Raw genomic sequence first — 12,206 nt, 5'->3', positions numbered from 1 at the left:
TTACTTATTTACATATAATTGTCCATAGTTTCTCTTATCATTGTCTGAATTTCTGCAGTATCTATTGTAACCTCACTTTTTATTTGATCCTAGATTTTTTAATTTTCTCCCTTCTTTCTTAGCCTTGCTAGAATTTTGTTTCTATTGCTTAGTATTTTTTAAATTTAATTTATTATTTATTTATGTATTTATGTATTTATTTTGAAGAAGCACCTTTTGTATTCATTGGACTTTTGGGCACTCTTTGATTTTTATTTAATTTATTTCTGCTCTATGTTTTATCACTTCCCTCTTCTGCTGACATTGGTTTTGCTTGCTCTTTTTCATTTTCTAGTTTCTTGAGAGAAGAGGTAAGATTTTTTGAGCTCTTTCTTGTTTCTTGATGTGGATCTGCTTTGCTATATACATACCCCTTAGTACTGCTGTTGATGTGTCCCATAAATTCATGTGAGTTGTATTATCAGTCATGTCAAGCATTTTCTTTTTCTTTGATTTCTTTTTTTTTAAGATTTTTTTAAAGAATTATTTATTTATGCATACAAGAGCTGGGATATAGGCCAGAGGTACAGGGAGTGAGAGAATTCACCAGAGACAGAGTGGGGAGAACAGGCTGATCTACAGAAATACACTGCTGAGGGGAGCAGCAGGTGAGACAGGAGAGGTATGCTGTGTCATGTGGGTCAACTCCCTGGCTGGGGATCAAACTCCTGCTGCAGTGGCTGCAGCTTCATAGTGCTGAGAGTTTACCCCATGCACCACCAGAGAGGCCCTTTAAGGTTTATTTTTATTTATTTCTAAATACAGGAATTGGGTACAGGCCAGAGGTACAGGGGGTAAGAGGATTCACCAGAGACAGAGTGGGAAGCAGAACAGCCAGACTGAATGAAATACACTAACAGCTAAAGGGAGCAGAAGACAGGACAGGAGAGGTCTGCTGCACCATATGTGAGTTAGCTCCTGGCTTCAAAGGTGCTAATGCTGAAACTTAACCCATAGGCCACCACGCAGGTCCTCTTCTTATCATTTTTAGTCGATTTTTTTGGGGGGGTCTTATTTAAGTAAGCATGATTGTCCCTGCCTTCCTCTGGGATCCATTAAAATTTTTAAAATGTTTTCAAATCCTTTAATTCCAGACTATATTTATATTTGCAGCTAAAATATGTATCATGGAGGCAGAAAAAAAAAAGTTGGATTTATTTCCTAATTCATTCAGATACTGTATGCCTTTTAATTGATATATTCACTCCATTTACATTTAGAGTAAATATTCTTATATGAAAGCCTGTTGCTGCTGTCTATTTAAATCACCTTAGAGACTGTTGAAAATCAAATGACAAAATAAATATAGTTCTTTTTCTCTACTTCATATTTTACTCTATAATCCCATTGTGTTTTTTTTTGTTGTTGTTGTTCCATAGGCCAAAACCTAATTATATTTATTTTAAATATGACAAGACAATTCCATGATTCCTTCTTCTTTTTTCCTTTTTAAAAGGATTTTTTACAAGTTTGTATGGACTCTCAATGAAAAATTTTAGTCAACTTTTATATTTCACAAAAAAAAAATCAGTTTAAATTTTGATTGCATTTGTTTTTAATATACAGATCAATTCAGGGAAAACTGGCCTGTAATAAATGTTAACATTTTGATTCTATGACTATATGCATGGCGATATGAATTTCTATGCTTCCATTTATTCAATTTGTCAGTTTCTTTTAACATGATTTTGTAGTTTATTGAGTAGAGGTCTTATGCATGTTCATTGAATTCATTCCTAAGGACTATATTTTTAAGTTATTTAAGCTATTTTTCCTAAATTTATTTTCAGGTTTGTTAATTATATACAAAAATTACAACTGACTTCACATTATTATATTTTTCCAGTTGAATTAAAATGTAACTATATACAACTGTATAAATTTAAGATATACTACATAATGATTTGATATATGTATATATTGTGAAATTATTAGTATCACAGATTTGTATCTTTATACTAACTCCCCCAGTTCCTCTACTCCTTTCCCCACTTTCTCTCTCAACTAAAAATCTGAGTTTCTATAAGTTCTTCTTTGGATTCCATATATAGGTAAGATCGTACAGTGGCTGTCTTTCTCTGAGTAATTTAATTTTATTATAATGCACACAAAAGTCTTGCAAAATGGCAGAATCACTTTTTGTGTAAGTCAATTTGGTATCCTGCAACTTTAATTAATTAATTGAGAGATCCAATATAATTTTTATGCAGTCTCATGTGTTTCTATGTATAAAACCATGTCATTTGCAAATAGAGTCAATTTCAATTATTCCTTATATTTTTCTTTTCAACCTTTATGCCTATTTATTTTAATTCTTTTATGGCACTGGCCCAGAGTTGCTAGTTTCAAAGAAAATGGGAGATTGCACATTCTTGGCATGTTTCCTACTTTAAGGGAAACTTTAATATTTAACTATTGGCTAGAATGCTAACTGAAGGATTTTGGTAAGTATCGTATATCAGGGTTAGAACATTCTCTTCTATATTTTATTTGCACAGGACTTTTAATTATAAATGGTTGTTGAACATGTCAAATCTTTTTTCTTCATCCATTATCATCTGCTTTTATTTTTTTCTCAGTCTATTAGTGTTGTAAACTATATTGATTCATCTTAGAGAGATATTTCAGTTTAACATCATTGGAATAAATATTATATCATTGAAAGAAATAAATATACGGGGCCTCCTTGGTGGTGCAAGGGATTAAGTCTCAGCACTATGAAGCTCTCACCAGCCACTGCAGCGCAAGTTCGCTGCCTGGCCAGGGAGCTAAACCACATGGTGCAGCAGACCTCTCTGCCTCGCCAACTGCACCCACATAAGTGTATTTCAGTAGATTTGCCTGTTCTGCTCCCCACTCTGTCTCTGGTTAATCCTCTTATCCCTTGCACCTCTGGCTTATACCCCATTTCCTGTATGCATAAACAAATCTTTTTTTTCTCTTTTTTTAAGATCGACCTATCTATCTATCTATCTATCTATCTATCTATCTATCTATCTATCTATCTATCTATCATCTATCTATCTATCTATCTATCTATCTATCTATCTATCTATCTATCTATCTATCTATACAAGCACTGGATACAGTCAGAAGCGCAGAGGGTGAGAGGATTCACCAGAGCCAGAGCGGGGAGCAGAACAGGCAGAGTGACAAAATACATTGCTGAGGGGAGCTGTGGGCGTGGCAGGAGAGGTCTGCGCGCCATGTGGGACACTCGCTGGCATGGGGGATAGAACCAGAGCTGCAGAGGCTGCAGGCAGCTTAGCAGTCCAGTGCTCAACCGCTGTGCCACTGGGGGAGGCACAATAAATCTTAAATAAATAAATAAATAAATAAATAAAACACTTGGTCATGATATATCAATTTTAAACAACGTAAATTTGATTTAATGGATCTGTGATTTTATTTTCTTATAATCTCCTCATGAATTTCATCTGTTAATAAATTAATTTGGGAAGTGTTTCCAACATTGTATTCTGAAAGAATATATGTAAAATTGGTTCTAATCTATCTTCAAATATTTGCTAATTTTTGTAATTGATTTCTGATTAAATTCTAATGTTAACCACTAAACATGCTCTAAAATATTTCAATAAATTAGGGCCTCCCCTGTGGTGCAGCGGTTGAGCGCTGGGTTGCGAAGCTGCCTGCGGCCTCTGCGGCGCTGGTTCGATCCCTGGCTGCTCCCCGGCCACAGGAGGAGGGTCCCACATGGCGCGCAGACCTCTCCTGCCGCCTGCTGCTCCCCTCAGCAGTGTGCTTCGGTCCTTCTGCCTGCTCTGCTCCCTGCTCTGGCTCTGGTGAATTCTCTCACCCTCCCGTGTTTCTGACTGTACCCAGTGCTTGTATAAACAAAAAACAAACAAGCAAACAAACAAATAAACAAATAAAACATGCCTCTATTAAAAAAAAATATTTAAAAAATAAATAAATAAATAAAATATTTCAATAAATTAATTAGTGAAATTAGTTCTATAACCCTTGCTTTATGTATTTTGGAGCTCTGTTTTTAGGTATGAACACATCCACAATGGTGATACCTTCCAGATAAACTAACATTTTTCATTATGAAATTCTCCTCCATGTATCAATATTCCTTTAAATTTGACTTTGATATAAATAAGAACAAACCAGTTTATTCTGTTTACCATTAAATTAGCATAGTATAGCTATTTCTATCTTCCTACTTTCTGCCTGTTCTTTATATTTATAATTTTGGCTCTTGATTTTATTTTTAGTAAGGAAATGTATATTTATTCCATTTATAAGTAATTATTGCTATGATTATTTTTAAATATGCCATTATTCTATTTGCTTTTTATTCATCATATTTATTTCACTTCATTCCTCATTCTTACTTTTTTTCCTTTGAAATTGGATGCATATTTTAAGCTTTATATTTACTTTTCATTAATGATAAGCCCTTTCCTATGAACATTCTGGACACTAACCCTCATCAATTCAATGTTATATGATGAAAAACTTGTATTTTATCTGGGAAAGCTCTGAGTACCTTATTTTTCCATCTCTCCATTATACACTAATCCAACTATTTTAGTTGATATCTTTTCTGTTTGTATTTTCAGTGATTTGGGAAATTTCTAAACTATGCACCTGTTCTAATAGGGCTAGGTGATCTGTCTACTTGTCTACAGTCATATATTAGTTTGCTTATTTCATATATTCTTCTACTGAATACCATGATGTTTATTTTGTAGTCTTCTGATTAAACTGTAGTAACTATTGCTTCCACACAAAACTATGCTTTGCCTATGTTTTCTTCTATTTCTTTTAGGACTTATATTCAAATCCTTCATCCATTTTGAGTTGATTTTTGTGTGTGGTGAAAAATAATACTATAGTTTCTTTCTCTTACATGTGGCAGTACAGTTTTTACAACATCATTTGCCAAAGATAATTCTCTTGTTTCATTGTGTATTCTTTGATCCTTTGTCATAGGTTATTTTAGCATGTATGTGTGACTTTATTTCTGGGATTTCAATTCTATTCTATTGCTCTGTGTGTCTGTTTTTGTTTCAGTACCATGATGTTTTTGTTACTATGGCTTTATAGTATAGTTTGAAGTCTGGGCAAATAATACCTCCATCCCCTTTTTAGTCAGGAGAGCTTTGGCTTTTCAGTTCTTTTGTGATTTCATATGAATTTCAGCAGTATTTTTTTTCCATTTCTTTCAAAATGCAACTGAGATTTTTTTTTTTTAATATTATTTGACTTGCATTGAATCTGCAAATTGCTTTTGGTAGAATGGCCATTTTGATAATGTTAATTCTTCTGACCCAAGAGCAGGGATTTTTTTTTTTCCATTCCTTTCTGTCTTCCTATATTCCTTTTAACAATGTTTTGTAGTTTTCTTTGTATAGGTCTTTCACCTACTTTGTTAAGTTTATTATAGGGTATGCATTTATTTATTTTTGGTGTAATTGGAAATGGAATGGTTTTCTTAATTGCCTCCTCTTCAGACTGAAGTTTTCATATAAGAAGGCTAATTATTTTTGTGTATTTATTTTGTAACATGATACTTTACTAACTTGGGTGTCTTAATTGGTTTTCCCATGGATTTTTGGTGTTCTCTCTAGCTAGCTAGCTAGCTAGCTAGATAGATAGATAGATAGATAGAAGGAAATGAAAAGAATCCACATTGGGAAAGAAAAAATAAAACTACCATTATTTGCAGATGATTATATATATATATATATATATATGTAAAGAGGGAGAGAGAGAGAGAGAGTGTGTGCAGATGATTATATATATATATATATTTGCAGATGATTAAAAAAATAAAACTACCATTATTTACAAATATAATCATCTGCAAATTATGGTAGTTTTATTTTTTTCTTTCTCAATGTGGATTCCTTTTATTTCCTTCTCTTGCCTAAAGGCTCTACTAGGAATTCCAGTATTGTATTGAAAATCATTAGTAAGAAGGAACACCTTCTCTCGTTCCATATCTTAATGGGAAGGTTTCAAGTTTTTCACCATTGACAATGATGTTAGCTATGGTTTTGTCATATATAGCTCTCAATATGTTCATATATATTTTACCAAGTTTTCAAAAGTGATCATTATAAACGGATGTTCAATTTAAATATTGTTCAGTACCTCTTAATATGATGGTATGTTTGTTTGTTTGTTTGTTTTTATTGATGGGGTAAATTACGTTAATTGACTTCAGATGTTAAATCATCTTTATGTACCTGGAATAAATCCCACTTTGTCATCGTGTGTACTTTTTTTTTTTTTTTCAAAGTCTTTTTTTTTTTTTTAAGATTTATTTATTTATGAAAGCACTGGGTACAGTCAGAAGCGCGGGAGGGTGAGAGAATTCACCAGAGCCAGAGCGGGGAGCAGAGCAGGCAGAAGGACCGAAGTACACTGCTGAGGGGAGCAGCGGGCAGCAGGAGAGGTCTGCGCGCCATGTGGGACCCTCCTCTGGTGGTCTGGGAGCCGTCGGGGATCGAACCGGCGCGTAGAGGCTGCAGGCAGCTTCACAACCCAGCGCTCAACCTCTGTGCAACCGGGGAGGCCCATCGTGTATACTTTTGAGACATTGTTGGGTTCAGTTTTTTAAGATTTTACTGAAGACTGTAGCATTTATTTTCATTAAAGAGATTGGTCTTAGTTTTCTTTGTGTTGTTTGCTTTTGGCTTTAATGTGATTTTGGCTTAATAATATATATTTGATGATATTTCTTCTCTCTCAATTTTTTTTAAAGAGTTTTGGCAGGCTAGACATCAGTTCATCAGTGAACATTTGGTTGAACTTGCTTGTGAAACCATCTGATCTTGTTTTGTTTTTGTTTTTGTTTTTTTTGGATAGTTTTGATTATTGTTGCAATTTCTTTGCTTCTAATTGTTTTCTTCAAACTTTATCTTCCTTCATTGTTCAGCTTTGGGTACTTTTAAGAATTTACTCTTCTCATCTGGATTTTTTAATGTGTTTGTGTGTAAATGTTCATAGTAATCTCTAATTATATTTTGGATTTCTTCTGTGTCTGTTGTAATTTCTCCCCTTTCCTTATTACCCTATTTATTTCAGTTTTCTCTCTTTTTCACTGTGCTTATAGCTAGAGGTTTGTTTACTTTGTTTATATTTTCAAAGAACTGCTTTTGGTTTCATTGATCTTTTAGCTGTCTTTAATTTCTCTTTTATTTATTTCTGCTTTAATATTTATTAGCCTTTATTTTACTAGTTTTTTGCATTTTTCCCCTTGTTTTCCTTAGTTCCTCAAGATGGGAGATTAGGTTGTTTCTGTGAGGTCTTTGTTGTTTCTTGATGTAGGCCATATACTTTCCTCTTAATATTTCTTTTTCTCTGTCCCTTATGTTCTAGAAAGTTGTATCCTCATTATCATTAATCTCCAGATATTGTTTATAATTTGTTTTTTAATTTCCTGATTAACCCAGCCATCTTTCAGTAGTGTGTTGCTTAGTCTCCATGTATTTGGGTATCTCCCTGCTTTATTTTTTCTAGTTGATTTGTAGTTTGATAGCTATATAGTCTGAGAAGATATTTGGCAGGATTTCAATATTCATGTACTTGTTCATGTTTGTCTTATGACCCAGTATGTGGTTGATCCTAGAGAATGATTCATGTGCAATTGAGAAAAAAATGTTTATTCATTTTTCAAGGATGCAATCTCCTATAGATGTCTGTTAGACCCATGTGGTATAGATCTTCATTTAGGAATATAGGAATATTGTTTCTTTTATTACTGTCTGTCTTGTTTTCTATCCATTGGTGAGAGTAGGTTGTTGAAATTTCTAACCATACATGTATTTTGTCCAAAGTCTCATTTCAGATATGATAGCAATTGTCTATTGTATTTTTGTGCTCCTTCATTTGGTAGTATATTTTGATGAGTGTTATGTCTTCTTGGTGTACTATTCCACTTGGTAATTATATAATGTTCATCTATGTCTTTGGCGACAATTTTATAGTTTGGAATCTACCTCAGCTTACATAATTATGGCTATTCCTTTCTTCTTTTGGATAACATTTTCTTGTAGAATTAGTTTTCAGGCCTTAAATTTCAAGCTATGCTTATCTTTGGAACTCAGCTATGTTTTCTGGAGGCATAAAAAGGTTGGGTTCTGTTTTGTAACCCAACATGCTGCTATGTTTCTTAGTTTTGGTGAGTTCAGACCATTAATTATTTTAAGCTTTTTTTTTTTCAAAGATTTATTTATTTATACAAGAACCAATACAGACCAGATGTGTGGAAGGGTGAGAGGATTCACCAGAGACAGAGCAGGGAACAGAACAGGCATACTGACTGAAATACACTGCTGAGGGGAGCAGCAGGCGAGACAGGATTGGTCTGCTGTGCCAGGTGGGTTACTCTGTGGCCGGCGGGCATCAAACTGGCACTGCAGAGGCTACAGATAGTTTCACAGTGCTGCACTCAACCACCTATGCCAAGAGGTAGGCCCCAGACCATTAATCTTTAGGGTGATTATTGATAAATAGAATTGTGTTACTGAAATTCTGTTCATCATTTTGGGGTCCCATTTAATACACTGTTTAGTTATTCATGTTCATATCTTTTTTGGTTTAGATTTTAAGATTCTTTTATAATATTTCTTGTTCTAGGGTTTTTAGTCAGAGCAAATTTCTGAAGATTCTTTGTTGTTGTTGTTGAGAAGGTCCATCATTTTTCCTCATGTAGGAAGAAATATTTTGCAAAATAAAGTATTCTTTGTTGTCATTCTTTTCTCTTAGAATTTTTTGAATATGTCACTCAATTCTCTTCTCACCCATAGTGTTTCTTTACAGAAGTCTGTGTTAGTTTATTTTTTATATGCTCTACATTGTTTTCCTCTTTTTCAGCTTAATTGTTTTTCTTTGTCTTGAACTCTTTCCTATTATGTTCCTTGTAGTTTTCCTTTTATTATGATATTTTTGCATCCTTTTAGCTTTCAGTGTGTATATTTTAATTTCTTTCTTCACATATGGACAATTTTCTCCAATTATTTCCTTGAAATATTTTCACCTCTCTTGTTTTTTTTTTTTTTTCTTTTTCTTCTGTGGCTTTTATGATTCGTATTTTCTTTCTTCTTGGTGTAAGGTAATACTGGAAGGGTTTCTTTAATGTTTTTCCTTTGTATTTCTATTTTCTTTGCTTTCTCAGTTCTTATCATATATGTATATTTGTGAATACTGATTTGTTCTGCCATATATTGATTCTATTTCCATGATTTTTCCAGAATATTTTAGAATATTCCAGAATATTCCATTGATCTTTTGATACCCTGCATTTTCTTTATTTTATTATTTAAAGTTTCAATATAGATCTTCTGTTTGTTGATAATGTTTCTCATACCATTCTTTCCCTTTTCTTGTCTTCTTGTATAGCTCTGATTCATTTTGCTGAGTTTATTTTTGTGTGTTTAGAATTCTTTAACTTTCTTAGTTTTGGCAATGTTGAATTATTCATCTGGCAGAAAGAATTCTGTGTCATTGTTGTTGGGTTCTTGAGTTCGATTTTCTCTGTGTGGTATATTGTTTCCCCTGAGGGCATTCTGGCCATTTTTAATTTTTTTTCTTACCATCATTTGCTTTGGTTTTGCTGTGCTGTTGTTGGGGCTTTTGTTGTATATGAGTCCTTCTTCCCCACTGTTCTGGGTTTACTTGATGTTGGGTGAAGCTATTGGGGTGCTGCTAGAGCTGCCCACAAAAGACTCTCAGGCCTTGTTCTAGTGGCAAGGGGAGGTCACAGGGGATGCAGAGACTAGAAGCTTAGTTGTTGGGACCTATTTTCATGCATGAGCAGTGTTTCAGGTGGACAGAAAATCAGTGGTTTGATGAAAATTCCTGATAGAGAAGGAGCCTCTAAGTGGCTGAGCACTGAGTGTTATGCATTTCCCAGTGCAACTTGGAGAACTGCAATGAATAGTGAGGTCATGCAAGTGTGTGACTTGGGCTTTGTCTGCTCCCTAGGTGCCAGTAGCTAAGCATAGAATCAGGGTACTCTTATATGGGTAGCTGAGGCCCTGGTTGAGGTGTTTTTTGCAGGGAGGCCCTGAAGACTGAGGGATGCACTTCCTAGCTTGACCATGGTCCTGCAATGAATAGCCAAGTCTTTTTTTTTTTATTTTTTTTTAAATAATAAATTTTATTTTTATATTCCCCCATACAATTGCAAATACCCCATTCTGACCCCAATCCTTCCCCTCCACCCCCCACCCCCCAAAAAGTGTCTCTGGTTCATAGTTTTTTGTTGTTTTTGATTTTCACTTTCTTATATTCATTTTCCTGGTCCCTTATTTAAGTTTTCTAGATTCCAGCTATGAGTGAGACCATCTGGTATTTTTCTTTTACTTTTGGCTTATTTCGCTGAGCATGATCCTTCCAGCGCCATCCATGTTGCTGCAAATTGCATGTGTTTATCTTTTTTTGAATGCTGAGTAATATTCCATGGTATATATGTACCACATCTTCTTGATCCAGTCATCTATTTTTGGGCATTTGGGCTGTTTCCAAAGCTTAGCTATTGTAAATAGTGCTGCTATAAACATAGGGGTGCAGGTGCTCTTTGGAATTGATGTTTCTGTGTCCTTTGGGTAAATACCTAGGAGTGGAATTGCTGGATCATATGGAAGCTCTATGTTTAGTAGGTCCAGAAATCTCCACACAGCTCTCCACAGTGGTTGGACCAGTTTGCACTCCCACCAACAGTGCAGGAGAGTTCCTTTTTCTCCACAACCTCGCCAACATTTGTTGTTGCTAGTTTTTTTAATATGTGCCATTCTCACTGGTGTAAGATGGTATCTCATGGTAGTTTTGATTTGCATTTCCCTGATGACAAGTGATGTTGAACATTTTTTCATATGCCTGTTGGCCATTTGCATTTCCTCTTCAGAGAAGTTTTTAGCTCTTCTGCCCATTTTTTGACTGGATTATTTTCTTTGTTGTTGTTGAGTCTCATCAGCTCTTTGCAGATTTTTGTGATCCATCCTACCAAAAGCAATATACAGATTCAATGCTATTCCAATCAAAATTTCAATGTCATTCTTCAAAGAAATAGAACAATTATTGATGAAATTCATATGGAATCACCAAAAACCCCGAATAGCCAAAGCTCTACTGAAAAAAAAAGAAGGAAATGGAGGCATCACACTCCCAGACTTCAAACTATACTACAAAGCCATAATCATCAAAACTGCATGGTATTGGAACAAGAACAGACATACAGACCAATGGAATCGAATAGAAAATCCAGAAATAAACCCACAGATTTATGGTCAACTAATCTTTGACAAAGGAGCAAAGACTATGCATTGGAGCAAAGAAAGTTTGTTCAATAAATGGTGCTGGGAAAACTGGGTCGCTACATGCAAAAGAATGAAGCTTGACCACTACCTCACACCATACACAAAAATCAACTCAAAATGGATTAAAGAACTAGACATAAGACCTGAAACCATAAAATACATAGAAGGAAATATAGGCGAAACACTACGGGATTTGCACATCAAAGACATCTTTACAGACACATCACCCAAAGCAGTGATGGTGAAGGCAAAGAATAGCCAAGTCTTTTAAGATTGAGACTTGGGCTTCTATCCACTCCCAAGATGTACAGTCAGGGGTACTCACTTGGGTGTAGCTAAGGGTCCCTTAAATGCCCAGGCTGTGGCCTGGTCTGCTGGGAGGTTCTGGCAAACTGAGTGGGATGCACTTCCTTGTTGTAGCTGTGAGTTGTAACAACATATAATGATTAAATTTGGTTTATATTCTATTCAGTGTTCTGATAAATTTCATTGTCCAAACCAAGGACCAGGAGCACTTCCCCTTGTGTATCTTCTCCAAGTGTCTCTCCCCAGTGCCCCTCGCACAATATTGTTTCCATTTCATTGACATATACAACTGAAAAGTTCATTATAATTACATTGAATCTGGAAATTGTTTCAGGTAAGATAGACATCTTGATAGTGTTGATTGGTCCAATCCATGAAGAATAATACATTTCATTTATTTTGTGTCTTCTGCTTATATTTCTTTTAACAATGACTTATAATTTTCTTTCCATAGGTTCTTTACATACTTCATTAGGTTTATACTTATGAATTATTATTATTGTTATTATTAATATTATCATTATTTTGTTTTGATTGTAAATGTTATAGTTTTCTTATTTTCTT

Source organism: Talpa occidentalis, unplaced genomic scaffold (genome assembly GCF_014898055.3).
Source record: "Talpa occidentalis isolate TD23 unplaced genomic scaffold, MPIMG_talOcc4v2.1 talOcc4.4, whole genome shotgun sequence".
NCBI lineage: Eukaryota > Metazoa > Chordata > Mammalia > Eulipotyphla > Talpidae > Talpa > Talpa occidentalis.
Note: the sequence above shows the minus strand (reverse complement) of the source record.